This window comes from Hippoglossus hippoglossus, chromosome 5 (genome assembly GCF_009819705.1).
Source record: "Hippoglossus hippoglossus isolate fHipHip1 chromosome 5, fHipHip1.pri, whole genome shotgun sequence".
NCBI lineage: Eukaryota > Metazoa > Chordata > Actinopteri > Pleuronectiformes > Pleuronectidae > Hippoglossus > Hippoglossus hippoglossus.
The window spans coordinates 23,823,037-23,839,592 of record NC_047155.1 but is presented as its reverse complement, the minus strand read 5'-3'; positions in this window follow the sequence as shown (position 1 = coordinate 23,839,592).

Here is a 16,556-nt window from a genome sequence, read left to right as displayed (position 1 = left end):
TTCATAAGGAGCTGCCTGGCACACATCACCATCCGTTCCTGCGCTGCACCCTGTAAAAGACAGATGCTTACATGCACACACACTCTGGACCAACCCAGCTTAACAAGGCTCTGTAGACGAATTCACAGGTTCAGCCTGAAAGTTCACAGACATTTATTAGTGCAGATGCAACTGAGTTTGACCGATTATTATTGTTAATAATACAATTTACATTTTCTTGTTAATTTTATAATATTTGCTTATTTATTATTAATATTAATAATGTTATTTATTTCGCTTTGTTTTATTAATCAAGTATCGTGTCTGTATTTCATTTTATAGCAACTTGAAATTTGAAATATCAACAGTCAGCAAATAATGTTTTATCTGTATTAAGTAATTTATTAAGAATGAATGTTTATCTATTAGTCAGTCTGTCATCTGCATGAAAATGGTATTGTTTTGCCCTTCAGATGAATTGAAGTCAGTTTGTTGGTCCCTGAGATCTTCATCTAGCGCCATCGTCAGGTCCAAATTTTGCTGACCAATTACTGACCAAATGCGTGTGTTAATTTTCACGTCACACACTAAACTAAGATTTGAACATAAATGTTAAATATTACCATGTTAGCATTGTCAGTTTGAGCAGGTTACCTCACTGATATGAGCATTCAGCAAAGCACTACGGAGTCCATGATTGGAATAAATGGATTTGGCCAATGATTAAGAGAAATGATCCTGTTTATCATCTTTCAGTGATTTTGTGCATTAATCTACAGAATGTACTTGATGTAACTTCTAATCAAGTAAAATGTTCTGGCACTTGATTTAGTTTCAGTTCACAACAGAAAACCAGTGTTTGAGTGGCAAAAGGGAAAGTTATTTTTTAGTTGCGAAAAAAACATGACTTTCTCTTCTTTTTTTGTGATTGTGGGAGCACAGAAAAGATGCTGAGACCTCCAAATGCAATAATTCCATTTCCACTCAGTGAGTGTAATCTTTCAGGTCCATTCTGTTATCCTGCGTCCTCCCTCAGATAGCCAGCTCCCCTGAGAACGCTTTCATACTCTCACCTCGCTGCCTCGCCTCCGAAACTCTCCCCTCCTCAGATTCCATTAAAAATCAGAACTTCAGCTCCTGAGGCTCTGATCAAAAAAGGGCAGCTAATGCATTTTTCCTGCGTTTTGATTTTTTTTTTTCCTCCAATGTACCTCATATTTACATATAGATTGAGTATTTATCAGTCTGCATTTTAAGGCCGATTCACTGTAGTCCACTTTATTAAACCATGTTGGATTTATGTATATTTAATGAAAAGTTGATGTAGGGAGTGTAATTCTTTGAACAAGGGAGTGTACTTGGTATGTGGTGTCGAATAGTAATGCAGCGGCTGTGAATAACTGAACTTGGGAGTTTTGAAATGTTTTGGCTATGGTTTGGTCAGTCGTGTGTCTATGCTGCCAAGCTATTATACATCATTCTGCCCACTGAGTGCACAAAAAGCACATATCAACACTTCATCAAACTCCTGGGAGGAGAGCAACCTAACTTGTATTCATCATGGTCCTCTGTCTATGTGAACGCCCCCCCGCCTCTCGTGGTGTTCATGAAATCTGCCAGTTCACGAGTTGTGACACGTTTATTGACATTTTCCAAAATCACAGAGGCAGAGATAGTTTATTTTAGTTGGATAAGACAATATAAGGTAATTTTAGCAGTATAGAGATTTTCTACAGAAATGTATTTCTAAAATGTTTGTATTCCCTGTAGATGGCCTCATCTTTTCCCTCAATCTTTATACCTTTGCATTTCCTGCATTACATTGGCGTTAACTAATTTGCTGTTGCTTAGTAACGGTGTTCTCACGACTTAACTGAAACGGCAAGCTCAATTCAAATTTTTATAAACTTTATTACATTTCATGGATGTTCTATCCTCTTGTGGATCATTTTGTAACTTTTTTAAGAAAAGTTCCACACAAATAAAGATGAGTATGATCATGATTATTATGTTGATCAGGATGATTATTATTATTATTTATTATTACTTCCGGCAAGCTCACAAGTTCCATTTAAAGGCAGCAAAGGTAACAGTGTTACTGGAATTAGAAATGTGATTACTGTTTGTTTTTTTCAAACTGTATTGTTACTGTAGTTTTATTACATAATTAATATTATTAAGTATTGGCTTCCTGCCCAACACAGCCCACATCTGTCTGTTGAATATAAAACCAGAGCCAGGAGGCAGTTAGTTTACCAGCACCTCTAAAACTCCACCTGGCAAATTCAGTAACGTCCCCATAAAACCTTAACTGCTTTTACACTTAAGTTTTTGTATAGATTAAATAACAATCATGTTAAGTCAGCTTTGGAGGAAGTAGATTTTGTTTCCTCGGGATAGAGCCAGCTTGGCTAGCTTTTCCCCCATAGTCTCTATGCTGGGATAAACTAACTGTCCATGCACACAATTTTTTGTTTCTTTATATTGTGCAAAATAACTTATTTGATTATTATTGCAGCCCTGTCCCCCGACTAGAGTCTCAAACTCTGTGTAATTAGACTGGATTATTCATTAACATACATACTGGACCCTGGGAGGTCTTTAAACTACACAAGACAATTGTAAAGAGAGAGAAGAAAACACAACATGTGACTAAAATGTGTCTTTTCTGATAAATGTTGTCCAAAGCCCTACAAAGGATGTCCTCACTGTGCGCTCACAGCTTCGCTGGCTGGAGGCTCGAGGAATCTGCTGCTCTTTGTTTGCATGCAGCATCAGGTATGAGTGTGTTAAGGGGACTTCACAGGGGCCGTGAGAGTCCCTTTATCACCCAGTCACCGTGGCTTCAGGATGTCAATGGCTGAAAACCCCGTGGGTTGTGAATAGGGAGGCTGACAGGACAAATGGTGCACTGCAGGCTGGAATGTTGGGGGAGATGAATCAACAATAGGGACCAAATAATGTAGTGCAAACAGTGTAGCACCCTAAAGACACGGGCCATTTCCATTGTGCAAGGTTTTCGTTTTGTATTTCACGGCCAAACCTACAGGTGCAGGTTTCGTTTTACACTTTGAGTCATATGGATAATATTTTATTTTTACATTTGTCTTCCTCTGAGCTGAGGAAGAGTGGAGCATCACTCTCACCATCTCCACTCCTCTAAATAAGGCCTTGATGAGATTTTGGATTTAGTTCAAAGAGAGGGACAGATGTTCCCTGAGGCCAGATGAACTGGAAACCCGGTGACATCTGGATCCAGAGCAGGTAACCCGCCTTTGATATCGGCAGAACCTTTCGTCTGCAGGTAGCTGGCCTTGGCAGACAAGACAAGGCCAGCTAGATCTCAGGCCAATCCCCTGCCAGGGTCCTGCAACTTTCCCAGGGTCTGAGCAGACACAGGACGATCATATATATATGCATCCATGACTCACAACACGTTACATATGCAGCAATGATGGAGTTAACATGGCCCCAGATGAAACTTGTGAGGAGGCCTCCAGAGTGTGACGTCATTTTGTGCGGTCGGCTGTGATCTGCTGCTCTTCTCCCGACTTAATCCTTGTCACTACGTTTGTTTTTTCCCAGTCATTTTTTTATTACTTGGGGGAAATATCCACACACTGTCTCTTGAGCAACATGATTTACTCTTGCTCATACTGTACAAGCAACAGTTTCCCCCTGCGGGTTTGCGCTCCATTATAAACTGCAAGAGGGGCTGAGGTTATGCTGATGAGAAACATCTGTAGGTAAAGCTTGCTCAGTTAAAGCAATATGAAAAATAGCACTTGGACAACTTTTGACCACCTGCCTGAGCATATACAAACTTCAGATACAAGCGGCCTGCAGAGAGAACTACAGAAAAGTGTGCTGTGAGACAGTAAAGTCTTACTTATACATGCTCAATGCTAAATTTCACTATGACGTCCTTTTTCCCTCCTACAACACGTTCATGTTTTCCACAATGTATTCTCTGTGCGTGAGTGTAATGGATTTGTCCGTTTTAATTTCACCCGCCTGCAGTGGTTTCCAAGTGGCAGTTTTGCTTTAGCGTGTTGTCGTTGAGACTTTTCCAAAGCAAACTTTCCAGTCATTAATTCCGTTGCCATGTTTTTGTGCGAGGGATCGCCTAACCAACCACCTCTGTGTGTTGTGGTCTAATTAAAGAAGTGTTCGAACACGATCTGATGAGGGAAAGTGTTTGGATACACAGGGGAGGAGATGAGGCATGGCAATCACAGCCGAAGAAAAGAATCGCATTCTTTGACGTAGTTAGCATGTCCTTCGCACTCACTCTGCTGCCAAGTTAAAAGCATTTCTGAGAGCAAGATTAAAGCTTTCGTACAGCGCTACATTTGAGCGCAGCGACTGCATGTCTTTGGGCAGAGGGTCATGATGAAGCAGGACTGGAATGCTTGCTATTGTTTTACAGGAATGCTGTTTCCTTGCTGTTCACATCTGACACTGAAATGAGGACAAGTTGCTATTTCTGGTGGAGCACAGCTCCGAGTCACTGTCAGCTCAACAGGGAAGTCAAGACATAACTGAAAACGGACACATTGTGCTGTAGCTTCTGATTTAATAGCTAAAGGTGCAGTTTGACATTCTACAAAATAAACTTGTTCACACTCTTGCAGAGAAGCAGCTACAACTCGAATAACTCTTAAGTTTGTAGTTGCGATAACTTCGCATTAAAAACTGCAAACGGGCCACAGCTAGCACAGCTCAGTCCAAAGTCAATAAAATCCACAGACTTCCACCTCAAAAGCTTTATTTAATTAACAAATTAAATCCAATTTCCAGTCCCATGCATAAAAAGGAAGTGTAGAAATTTGTGGCTTTATTAGGGAGGAAAGAAGCCAGTGCACCTGGCTGAGAAACAGTTCTTACTGTCACCACATCATAACTCCACCAAATGTGTTGTTTTTTAACTCCAGTGTTTTTATGGTTTAAAAACGAGATCTAACTTGTTGAATTGTACCTTTGGACAGAGCCAAGTTGGCTGTTTACTCTTAATGTCTGTGTCTTCTTTGTGTATTTATGCTAAGCCTATATTACACCAACTGCTACGGGTAACTCGTGAAAGTTCAGACCAATGTTCAAACAAAGTTTCATGTCTTTGTTAGATTGTAAACATTTAACCCAGTTAGTTATAGTTGTTAGTTACTGTCGCCATTACCTACGTGGGCTGAACGTCCTCATTGTTCAAACATTATATCGTCTGAGTCGAAGACTACAAGCTAACCTGCGAGTCGCTTCCACTTCTTTTCACAATGTCCTGCAATTGGTCCAAATGTCCAACCCCATTGCACATTGCAAAATTGCAAACAATCCGGACCATGGTTTGATTGATCAGGACTGAAATCATCTCTTTTGGTCTGAACTCTTGGCCTGTTGGTCTGAACCGTGGTCCAAGGCTCCTTTCACACATGTTCTTTTGGTTCGGACTCCAGACCAAGGTAGGTGCCCTTATTTACTTCATTAGCTTAGAATCTGTGGCTTCCACAGATTCAGCAGTGGTACTGATCTGCTTTAACTTTCTGCACGAAAGCATATACCTTCCAATATTTTTTTCAACATGTTAATTATACAAAATCAGTTTAATGTATCTTTTTTCCACAACAACCTGACACAAACCAGATGCCGGTTCAAAAGAAGGAAAGCCCTCCATAACTCAGAATAAATCAGAAACATCTCCACTGAGGTTAATAATGAGACCATTTATTGGAAAGCTTCCTCTCTGGCTCAAAAGCAAATACAATATATGGCTTGCATTATTTGAATATATTTAGCACATACAAGCTCTTGTAAAATATTAATAGAATCTTCTGTCAGAATCAAACCATTTTTAACCATCACCAACCTCCTGCTCCACTCCACGATTCTAATTCTGGGTAAACAGAAGAGGGAAATTATTGTTTGTCCTTGTGAAATTGGTTATATTTCCTTTGGAGGGATACCAGACAAGTTCCTGGCTTGAGACTGCGTTATGAAGCTGTGTGGGTACGGACAGAGCAGGCGGAGAGAAAGAGAGAGGTTGTACAGTGGCGGCAGTGAAGAGGCTTTTCCAGTGAAGAAGTTTGTCCTGAATAATTACATTTACAGTACGTGTTCTTACCTATTTTTAAAAGAGGTGTTTTCCATGCATCCATTCCTGTGGCTATTATGTGAAATCACATCTCCTGTTCCGTCTGAAATCGTGTCCCGCGTTGTACCCACAAATCCTTTTTTAAAAGGAGATTGGTTTTGTATTTCATTTCCCCTTGACACTGGCTTTGTGTGCTTTTGCACAGTTTTGAAGTGTGGAATGTATTGTGTGACATTTTCAGTTTTCCATGGCTTATTGCTCTCTCATTGTGGCATGAAGGGTCTCTAGTGTTGGTCTGTTGGCTGCAGCCGTGGTGGTCTTCTCGGTAAGAAATGTGTCGTGTACCCGCCATTGTCAACTGCCATCCCCACCCCCTCAACTAGAGACACCTTAACAGGCTGCATGTCACGCAACCCAACAAATGTTTATGCACGATTCCTCCAGAGAGGGTTCACAAACATCTTTGTGACTCCAACCGCTGCCTCTTGAGAGCAAGAGGCTCGGTGCATTCCTCCAGCGGCTGGTCATTGAGTTGTCTCCATTGAGGCGGGAGAGCACGAGTCCAGCTCTCCGTCTCCGCACTGATGGATGAGCTGTCTGACTTTATCTGAGCAGGACGGACGCTGCGTTGGCTGGGGCCCAGAGATTGTCACTCCTGACTGCTTTATCAGGGTCTGACTTATAGAGCTGTCATCCTCTTAGAGCAAGGTTCCCAGGCACCTCGTCCAGCCACCCCCCCTCCTGTCTGTCACGCTGCCACCCAGGGACCTTGGCCTGCTTTCCTGCTTGACTGGCCCGACGCCTGCTTCACACCCACCCAGGGACAGATACATTGATTCATCAGCTCCACCCTTGGGTGTAAGGCAGCCTGTTGTAAGAGCCTCTCTCTTGCCAAGTGGCATTACCTCCTGATGAGGCGTGGCTGTTCTTATTTTAGAAACACATAGGCTTAAGGGTCGATAAACTATACTTTCATGATACTTTCACAAGATGTCCACTTGTGTCGTATCCTCCTCGTTTTGTGCATTTTAACATTACTGCTGATGTGCCTCTGTATCTCCCATTCACACAACCAGTCCCTGAATGAAAAGAAAAAATGAAAAAGACGGCAATTTTTCTCTCAAAGGTTGAGCCCTTGTTTGAGCTTGCCATGAAACCACAGCAGAGTTCTTTCCTTATTCTCACTTTGATGAGCCATTGGAGAGCTTGGGGGGGGAAGCCAAGTGAAGTCTGGGGCCTCTTGCACATTCTGATGTTTTGTTTCAAACAGAGCAGCTTTTGTTCAACTGTCAGAGAGGGAGCGCTCCGCAGTGTGTCGGCGTGTGTTTAGTAACCACAAACACACAGCATGTGTTTATTTTTCTAATTTAGTTTTAACCACAGTTATATAGACACAGTTAGGCGTGTGTTTTCATACAGTTTCATCAGTCCAGAAATTATGGGATATTATGTGTTTGTGTCGTTAAGGTGAAAGGGTTAACATCAGGATGACTTCCAGCACGAGACAAGAGGTTGAAAGATCAGATAGAGAATAACATCTTCAGATCTCACCTCTGACTCTGCTGTGACAAACAATGACAGCTTAAAGAAACAAATTCATCTTTTCTCAGTGTATCTGCTCGAGCTGGAACAAGCATAACTATGTAATTAAATAAATGTAACGATGATAGGTTTGTTTCTAACTACAGTAGTGGCATGTGTAATGTCCCTAACCATTGGATTGTCCTGAAATGTGGTGCACACATTCATGTCTCCGTCAGGGTGAATTGTAATAACTTTAATGATCCCATGGCTTTCTATATCATCAGGTCACATTTTCAATCTGTTCAGTACTTTGATTTATGACTAAATATCTGCAAAACTAATGAGATTCACCAACAATGAACAAATAAAGTAGTGTTCAGAGCAGGGGTGGGGGAACTCAGGCCTCTGGGCCATTACGGTTTGGGAGACAATTTGATTCTGCCCATATCTGAATTCCAGATGATTCATTAATACAAAAAAAAAAAACCTCTCAAAACGGCAATAATGTTTTTGCAGTAAAATTAGATATTAGAGGTGGTTTCTTCTGGCTGTATGTCTGTCCTCTTAAGTGTCTTAGCAAGCATCGTCCCAACTGTTAGGAAAGAAAAGTAGAAGTCAATGTACTTGCATTGATGAAATAGGCCAATCTCACTTGTTATTACACCTCCGAACATGTGGCTTCACTCAACCTAACATCATCTGTCCTCACCCTGAATATCTGATTATCAACTATATCAGTTAACTCTGGGTTTTCTCAGCTGCGAACGCATTCGTGTGGAACAGACAAAGTCTTATTATTATTAGCAACATTGTCATAACTAATGTCATTTTCAATGTAATTAAAACAAGTTCTAATACATGTTGGTAAATGTGGCCACATTTAAATTTAAATTCAAGAAAGTGAAATGTAAATAAGATTTGATAACTAGAATAGAAAACAACCACTATAAATAACTTCAGTTAGACCAATTACAGGTACAAGACATCAGAGGATTTATTGTTTATTTCAATTTATTGTCTACTCATGTTATTCTGAGCTGCAGTGATAGAATAAGACAGTTAAAGCATCTGTCTGGAATCAAATAATCTTTGTTGAATTAAAATGAAGAGCTAATATTTCTCTGTAATAAACTCTCCCTCCATTTGTAAGAAGCTCTTGAAACCAGAGTAGACAAATGAAAAGTCTGGAAAAGCAAAACCATTCCAAAAATAAATTGTAGAGTGATGACTCTGTCACTCTGTTCCAGTTTTCTGATTGGTCAGTAGTTGGGCTGTTGACAGGTTTTGACCTGGTATCATAAACTTAACCTGATCCAAAGCAGGCTCGTGATTCAGCATGAGTTACCATGGACTGAAACCCCCAAATTAAAACTGACGTTACCATGATACCCACAAACCCTGCTGCGTACATGCTCTGGAAAACCTGCTTTTAGTAGCATCATCATCATTACCATCGGACATCAGTGCTCTGCAAAAGAGAAGCATTTCAACCATAACACCGTGGAAGGTAGTGATATAAGTGAGATATACGGGTTCAATAATTTATTATGGCCCTCGAAGGATGTGATAAATTCAATAATTTATTATGGCCTTCGAAGGATGTGATTGAAATTGAAACGCCCTTAAACAGAAAAAGCCTTTCTCGTACAGAGCATACAGAATACTCACAGTAAAAATATATATGTTGCAATTTATAACATTGCATGTTTGAGATGTGGGTGTGTTATATGAGGATTTGTGAATGAGTGAACAAGTTCTTTTCATGAAGAAATGAAACACATCAGCTCTGAGATCGTCAGCACTTTGCTTTGATGCTAATTGTAAATATCCAAACTGAGACAACAGGGACTTGTTAGGGCCACTCGGCAGTTTTCTTACAGATGTCAGCTCATCACAGTGCATCACAATCATATCCCCAAGAGGCTGCTGTGTCGAGGGAGCAACTGACTGCAGGTTGTATGAATGACGATGGCAAAGACAAAAGGTCTTCTCCTTTTCCAACCTGTCATCCATCCATCCATTGATACATCCATCCATCCATCTATACATCTATTCATCGTCATGGTCACAGGTGTGTTAATCTGGGTGTTGCTGAGTTATTAGTGGGTACAATCATGCATCATATATCTAGCTGGATGTGTGGATATCTGAGACTGCAGATACAAAAAGGGTTTCTCATGTCCAGTCCTGTTCCACTATGTGGGTCAGCCCGGGCCGTTACGTTATCACACCTTTATAAACATACTCCGACCCTCAATTTAAATTTGATCTACAACACTGGATTAGATTTTGACCATCAGCGATCACACATACCGTCGGGCCCCCGGTAATAAACCTGCTTGTGGGGCTGAGAATGGAGCCCAGAATGGGGCCAGTGTGTCAGCCAGAGTCATTCCAGGCTAGCTGGAGTCTTTCCTGTAGCTCCCCTCCACAGCTCTGCTTTCTGTCCAACACGGATCATATGCCTTTAATAGTGGGTAATCTCTTAAGGGGTGAGACGTGTGCCCTCCCACCGTGGAGTCGGGGCTATAGGGATATTTGGCAAGAGAGGGAAGAAACCGGCTTTGGTAAATTTGTGTGAGAAACAATAACAAAGAAGGTACCTATAGTCCTGCATGTCATCTTTAAGCACACAACGTTTAGGAAAGACTTTAAAGAGAATACAATGAAATAGGTGAACTCATGTTTCATTTGTTTCATTCTGTGCAGGTACAAAAGGTAACAGATGTAGACAGCTTGGCCATGAGCCTGTGGTTTATATAACCATTCTCAATAGCTGTATTGTGCCTGTTCCCTCTAATTGCTGCTGTGATGGTTCTGTGAAACTTGGTATTGTGTTAGATGATGGAATATGATGGGGACAATACACATTTTGTTGAACTTATGAAAGAGCAATATACCCGCTGATGTATGATATCACTCTTCAACGGGTCGATATTGCTCATAATCTTTGACAGACTGGGTAGTTCTTCAATAAGCTGCAGTGTCACTGGGGCATACAGTCCTGTATATAAGCTCTGGGAAATCAAGACCAGATGTAAACCAAATGAAGAGTTGAATATCTTAATGGAGACAAGCAGGATTAAAACCTTTAAGAATTGAATGTGTCATGTTATTTAAGGAAACACTACGCAACTTTTTACCTAAAATAGCAGCTTCAAAATCAGTTTGATGTTACACTGACATGGGAGGGAGAATAGTTCTTTCCCACCGCTCATCCCAAGTGTCTGTTCTTGCTCTATGTGAATCTGAGCACAATCTTCTGTGAGAAGTGTGTAACTGAATGATACATTTAGATATATAGATTCGCAGATTTAATTGTCAGAATCAGGCTGAGCAAGTTCAAGGGTAATGCCAAACTGTAGATCAGTCAAAACCACTGAGAAATCATAAAAAATCTGAATTCAGCCAATTTCAATATGCAGCCAGGAATATTTTAAAATATAAAGAATTCTAAATACAGTTTGGTGTATTTGTTATAGCAGCAGCTCTCCTGGTTCAGCCGGGGTTCATGGGTAAATATTCAGTTGTGTTTCAGTTCAGACAGAGCTCAGGCAAGAGATTGATGGGCTTAACTGCTCATACACAGAGCCCAATAGAATTAATAATAATATTTGGCTGCAGGGGGCGCTATTACTTAGGAAAGGTTGTATAGTGTTTACTTTCAATTTTAGCCATTTTAACAGTTGAAATTCTGAAATGTGCCTTTAAGACTGTTTAAAGGGCAGTTATCAGTTATGAGAGGAGCAACTTTATTAGACTTTGCTTTTCCCCCTACATTACTTGGAGAAAGCAGATGCAAGCCAATGAGCGCCTCTTTTTCTTTTGTACCTCAACTCAGGAGGAGAGTTTCAGTTACGTGTGGTCTCTGTTTTATTCATATACGACAAGATGAAGCTGTCCCACCAGGCATTTATAAGGTTACAGTGTGTTTGGGTCAAATTAACAAGAAGTGTTGTGGAAGTCGCAGCGCATGTGTGGATGTGTGTTTGCCTTTTTTGCCATTCTCCATGCTCTCTTAACTGCTTAAAGTTAATTTAACACGTGAAAACAAATGTATAGCTTCACCAGAGATGCTGTGAGGCTGTATTTATACACAGACTGATGTTTGGCAGGTGTGATTGTCAGGCTCAGTATCTTTGCAGGTATTTGGTCACAAGCTAAACCAATGGACCAATTAAAGACAATGGCGCAACATGAAAAGTCAGGAAATCATCACAGTAAAATTGTTTTTCATTTCAACTCATCTAAAACTTTTGAAATAAATCAGTGAAGACCAAAGCTCTAAACTGTCTGTTGCCATCCCTAGAGCCTCATCGCTAGTATGTTTCACATAATCCCTATTATGTAATGTAATAACACTTTACCCAGAATTAGTTATATTGTTGTAATGTTCCTGTTCATTTGTCAACTACCCGCTACCGTCACATGCTGATTGCTCTTCCTTCATGTTGGCAGGAGACCTCATCTGCATCTGCAGCGTCTTCACTGAGATCATCTCTGTTTTCACCGTAGAACAAATGAAGGACGTAACGTACTAATCCAAACCAGCCTGTTGAGCTGAATGAATTTAATGCTACTTGTAATCTCGGTTGACAGCCCATATACACATCACTGCAGGCAGACGTCTGGACCTGTAACATTAACTGGGATCGTCTGAGCATAACTTGTCCTTAATGGTGCATCCTTCTGAAATTCAAGCCTTTCTTGATTAGAGCTGATGCATAAATCACAGATGGCTTTATCTTTTGAAAAGCAGCACAGACTGGATGAGCTAAAGGTTACTGGAGTAATGGCAAAGGCAACAGTATTTATAAGCCTGTAATGCTTTTGATGTCTCACTTAATGCAAACGTCATGATGAAGGGCTTCATCTATCACCTTGGGCTGATGAGTTTATTCGGATGAAATACTGTTTAGAAGACACGCCATAAAAGAGAGCTGCATTAAAATTCATTTAGCTTCGCTCATTCTGTTAAGCTGAGGTCAGACTTTTAAGTTGCTGCAGGTGTTGTAAAATAAAGTTAGGAAGCTATGTAATAAATCGGATTGATTTATGTTTTGTTTGCTTCAAAGAAATCCTTGTGATTCACACTGGAGGGGAATCACTGTATTAGCAGGGTGCTGATGTACATGATGGAACATTTAGATTGAGATTAAATCCACTTTTGATAACTGCGTTGATAGGTTTCCTAATTTCCCGCTATTTCCTAATTTCCTAATTTCCTAATTTCCTGTCTATGGAGTGAGGAAAGGAAACCAGAGCAGGAGTCATATTTCCTTAATTAAGCTGACCGGTCAACAAAGTGCAGTACAGACAGTCACGTGTCAGGTACAATAATACTTCTTTGTATTTAGGGTGCTAACGTATGTCATTCAGTAGTTGTCATCTGGACAGTAAGCTGCAATGTATGTATGGATACTTAAATTGTTTTTGTGAAAAAATCCCTCTATTGGAATATTTTCTTCAATATCCTTTGAAAGAATCAACGTGGTCATTTCTTTTCCTGGGGCTGAGAGTGGTACTTTCATACTTTTTCACTGAGTTCACAGAGATACTATACAACCAAGACAACCCATGTTTTCTTATTGTAAAGTGAAAAAAAGGAAAATCAATGGAAACAGTCCTCACACAGAACACCATTATTAAAGTTTTAATTCCATTCTTCTATAATGTTTGATTTTTGTGTTGTGATGCAGTCTATGTTGGAACTACATAGGAATATGTTGCCCAATGTTCCTCTATGGGGAAATTCTTTGCTCTAATTTTGAACTTGTTTTGTGCGTTGTCCAGGTATTACTCGTGTTGTGGGGACTTAAATCTGTCACACAGTCACATTATGGGGACTTGTCTTCCTTACTTAAATCATTAAGTTTCAAGAAGACATATTTTAAGGTTTATGTTAAGTTTAGGTTTAGGTTATTATTAAGTTTCGAGTAAATCTCCAAGAAATTAATGTAAGTCAACATCTTTGTGTGTGTGTGTGTTTTAAATTTCCGTAAATGTAAAATCCAACTAAACACGATATAAGAACGATTTTTTTTCCATGTTCGTATTAATTACTACTTCTGGACTGCTGAAAATAGTCACTTACTCTGTGCAGTGACAGTAAAGGGAATCAATCTATAACTATAGAAATGAATAGTATTGTCATTTTGCCATAATGCAAGTTGTTTAATGATCGATGGTCTTTACTGTAAAGCATGATCCACACCACCTGTCTGTGTGTTCCTCTGCTGCAGTGTCTTGTAACTGAGGTTGCTTGTCTGTCCACAGATCTGACCTGATCTGATCTGACTGAGTGCCCAGGCAGACAGTGCCACCCTCTACCAAGGTGACCTGTCACCACAGGCTTTTACACAAGCCTGCCATGGGTCTTATGTTGCCCATGGGAGCTGTAAAAGTGTTAACACCATGCTCACTCAGCGTACTGGCATTAGAGAAAGGCCTGGTTACAAGAATAGCCACCTGTTCCCCTCTGGTTTGGGATGACTGCCCCAACTGTCCCCAAGGACCCCAACTCCTACCAGAGCCACCGCAGATAGACTCTGATGCTGCTACCGCACATGCACTGCAATCGTAAACCTATTGAGACATTACTCAGAGGAGCTGTATGTGTCAATGCAAACGTTTATATCAATTTAACTGGTCATTAAATGGACTTTGTCACCTCCATAACACAAAGTCCCTGTAATTTCCAATTGAATCAATGTGTATATACAGCAAGCCATTGTCCAGAGAATTCACAGTGAACTTCTTCTGCCTCCTGCACGATCTACTCAAGTAAACTAAATAGAGTATTTCCAATAGGTGTGAATGTGTCTCACATGGACAGTCTTTGGTTGTGTCCTGCATGTGTGAAGGGGCAACTTCACTCCAAATGTTTGGACCTGATTTTTAAACATTATCATGAGTCCATGTGCTTCAGAGGAATGGCAAAGTGAAACCAACACATCACCGAGTTTCACAGTAGACCTCAATTTGTAGATTGCCACTCATAGTAGGTATTTCAGTGCAGTCTGTGAGGCCTCCAATAGAAAACACAGAGACCTATTCCCTAAATCAATATTGATAAAACCTATTTAAAATCAAACATGAAACTCTTAATGCAATGACCCCTCTATGAACCCATCCCTCAAAAAGTCATTGTTCAAAAGCTTAGCAGCTACAACCAGGCACATCAGGCCTGCTAAGATTTGTCTTTTTCCACATGGTGCTATAGGAAGAAAAGAACAGAAAGAGTTTGAAATAATGGTGTCTTTTATTACCTTTTATAAACCAAAATGAGAAATCAAAAAAATGTGATGAATGAATGAACTAACACTGTGTTGTAACCTGTAATCTTACAGCTTATTAGCACAAGCAAAGGCACGTTTTTCCTGACAGCAGCGTAACAGTTGCCAGGAGCATTTTTGAGAAGCCCTTTTTCACAATCATTCTCATGTAAGAATTTGAATGGCACGCAATGCGTATAACACTGCCAAGGCCCAGTAGTCCCCTTAACGCTAATGAATCCGCACCAAATTTCACACACTCATAGAAATCCCTCCAACTCATTATTGAAGAGTTTCCCTTCAATAATTTATAAAATAATAAACTGTATCTCGCAAAATAAAGAAACATCAAAACTTGCTGGATCTGCTCCCTTAATTGAATCCCAAAACGAATGGCATCTTCTTTGGCCCACACATCAACTTTCCACCAAGTTTCAAGAAAATAGGCTCAGTAGTTTTTGCCTAATCCTGCCAAACAGACAAATGGCGCTGAAAATACAACCTCCGTTAATATCAGCTGAAATGGCCTTTTCAAACGGAAACCCCCATCCATACTAACACGCCTGAAAACACAAATCATGTGACCAGGCATGTGTGTGCCGATGTAAACAGGAAGCATTTACTTGTTAGTTGCAGAATTGTCGCAGATTGCTCGAATATAGCAATTAGGCCTTTAAGCAGTTGTATCGTTACAGCTGTTGGCAGAGACCACAGGGTCAGCAACACTTGTTATCGGTTATCCAATGTCGTTTTCTTCTTCTGGAGGGGGATATGTGATAGGAGCCTGACGAATCAGCGAGCGCTCCATCATGACTGAAAAGGACCAATCAGCAAGCGCTGAGCATCTACCTCATTATTTCCTAACATTTCAGTTTCTCCCTGTTCAGAATAAAATGTTGCCCTGGAGTTTTCAAACTAAAATCAGGCCAGCAGCATTTCCAAACTTGATATTAGAGGCTCTAAAACTCCAGAGTAGTGTGAAAACTACTATGAACGTAGCCTTAGTGACATTGTCAATCAAGACAACAGGCACATTCACGGCCATGACATGTCATCCTCCGTGGGGGGGCTCTGTGTACTGGGTCGAGCTTCACTGAACTTTGAATGGTTTAGAATGGGCGCTGCACTTATTCATATACAATTGCAATCCCATCATCCGGAATGCATTTGAATGCATAGTGTGAATGGGGTAAGACTAACCCGACAAAATACACATTAAGACAAAGCCGCTGAAATAGTCGTGTCATCTCTGGTTGGCAAATACCTGAATGGCTGATGTCACCACCAACCCCCCCCCCCCCCCCCCCCCACCCCTCCTCCACATTCAAATAAACATACAAAAGCGCTCATCATGTTTCACGTGGACAGCTGCAACAACATACAGATGTTGGCAAAACCTCTGGCCACTGAAGCTCCGACTTAATTGTTTCCATTTACTTTTCAAAATAAAGATTTTGAACTGTGTTTATTTTATGCATGATGGATGATTGTAACGTTGCCTGAGAGTAATGTATATTTAGATGACTGACCTGAGACTGAAGCAGAATTTCCTGATTGTTCCTGGGATTTATTATCTCAGTCTCTTAACTGTGTCATTAAGCTCTTTGTCAAATCCACTTATGGACGTCTTATTGGCTAATTGTTCCAGCTGTTTTTCCATTTCAAAGACATTTACAAGTCCAATAAATAATTAA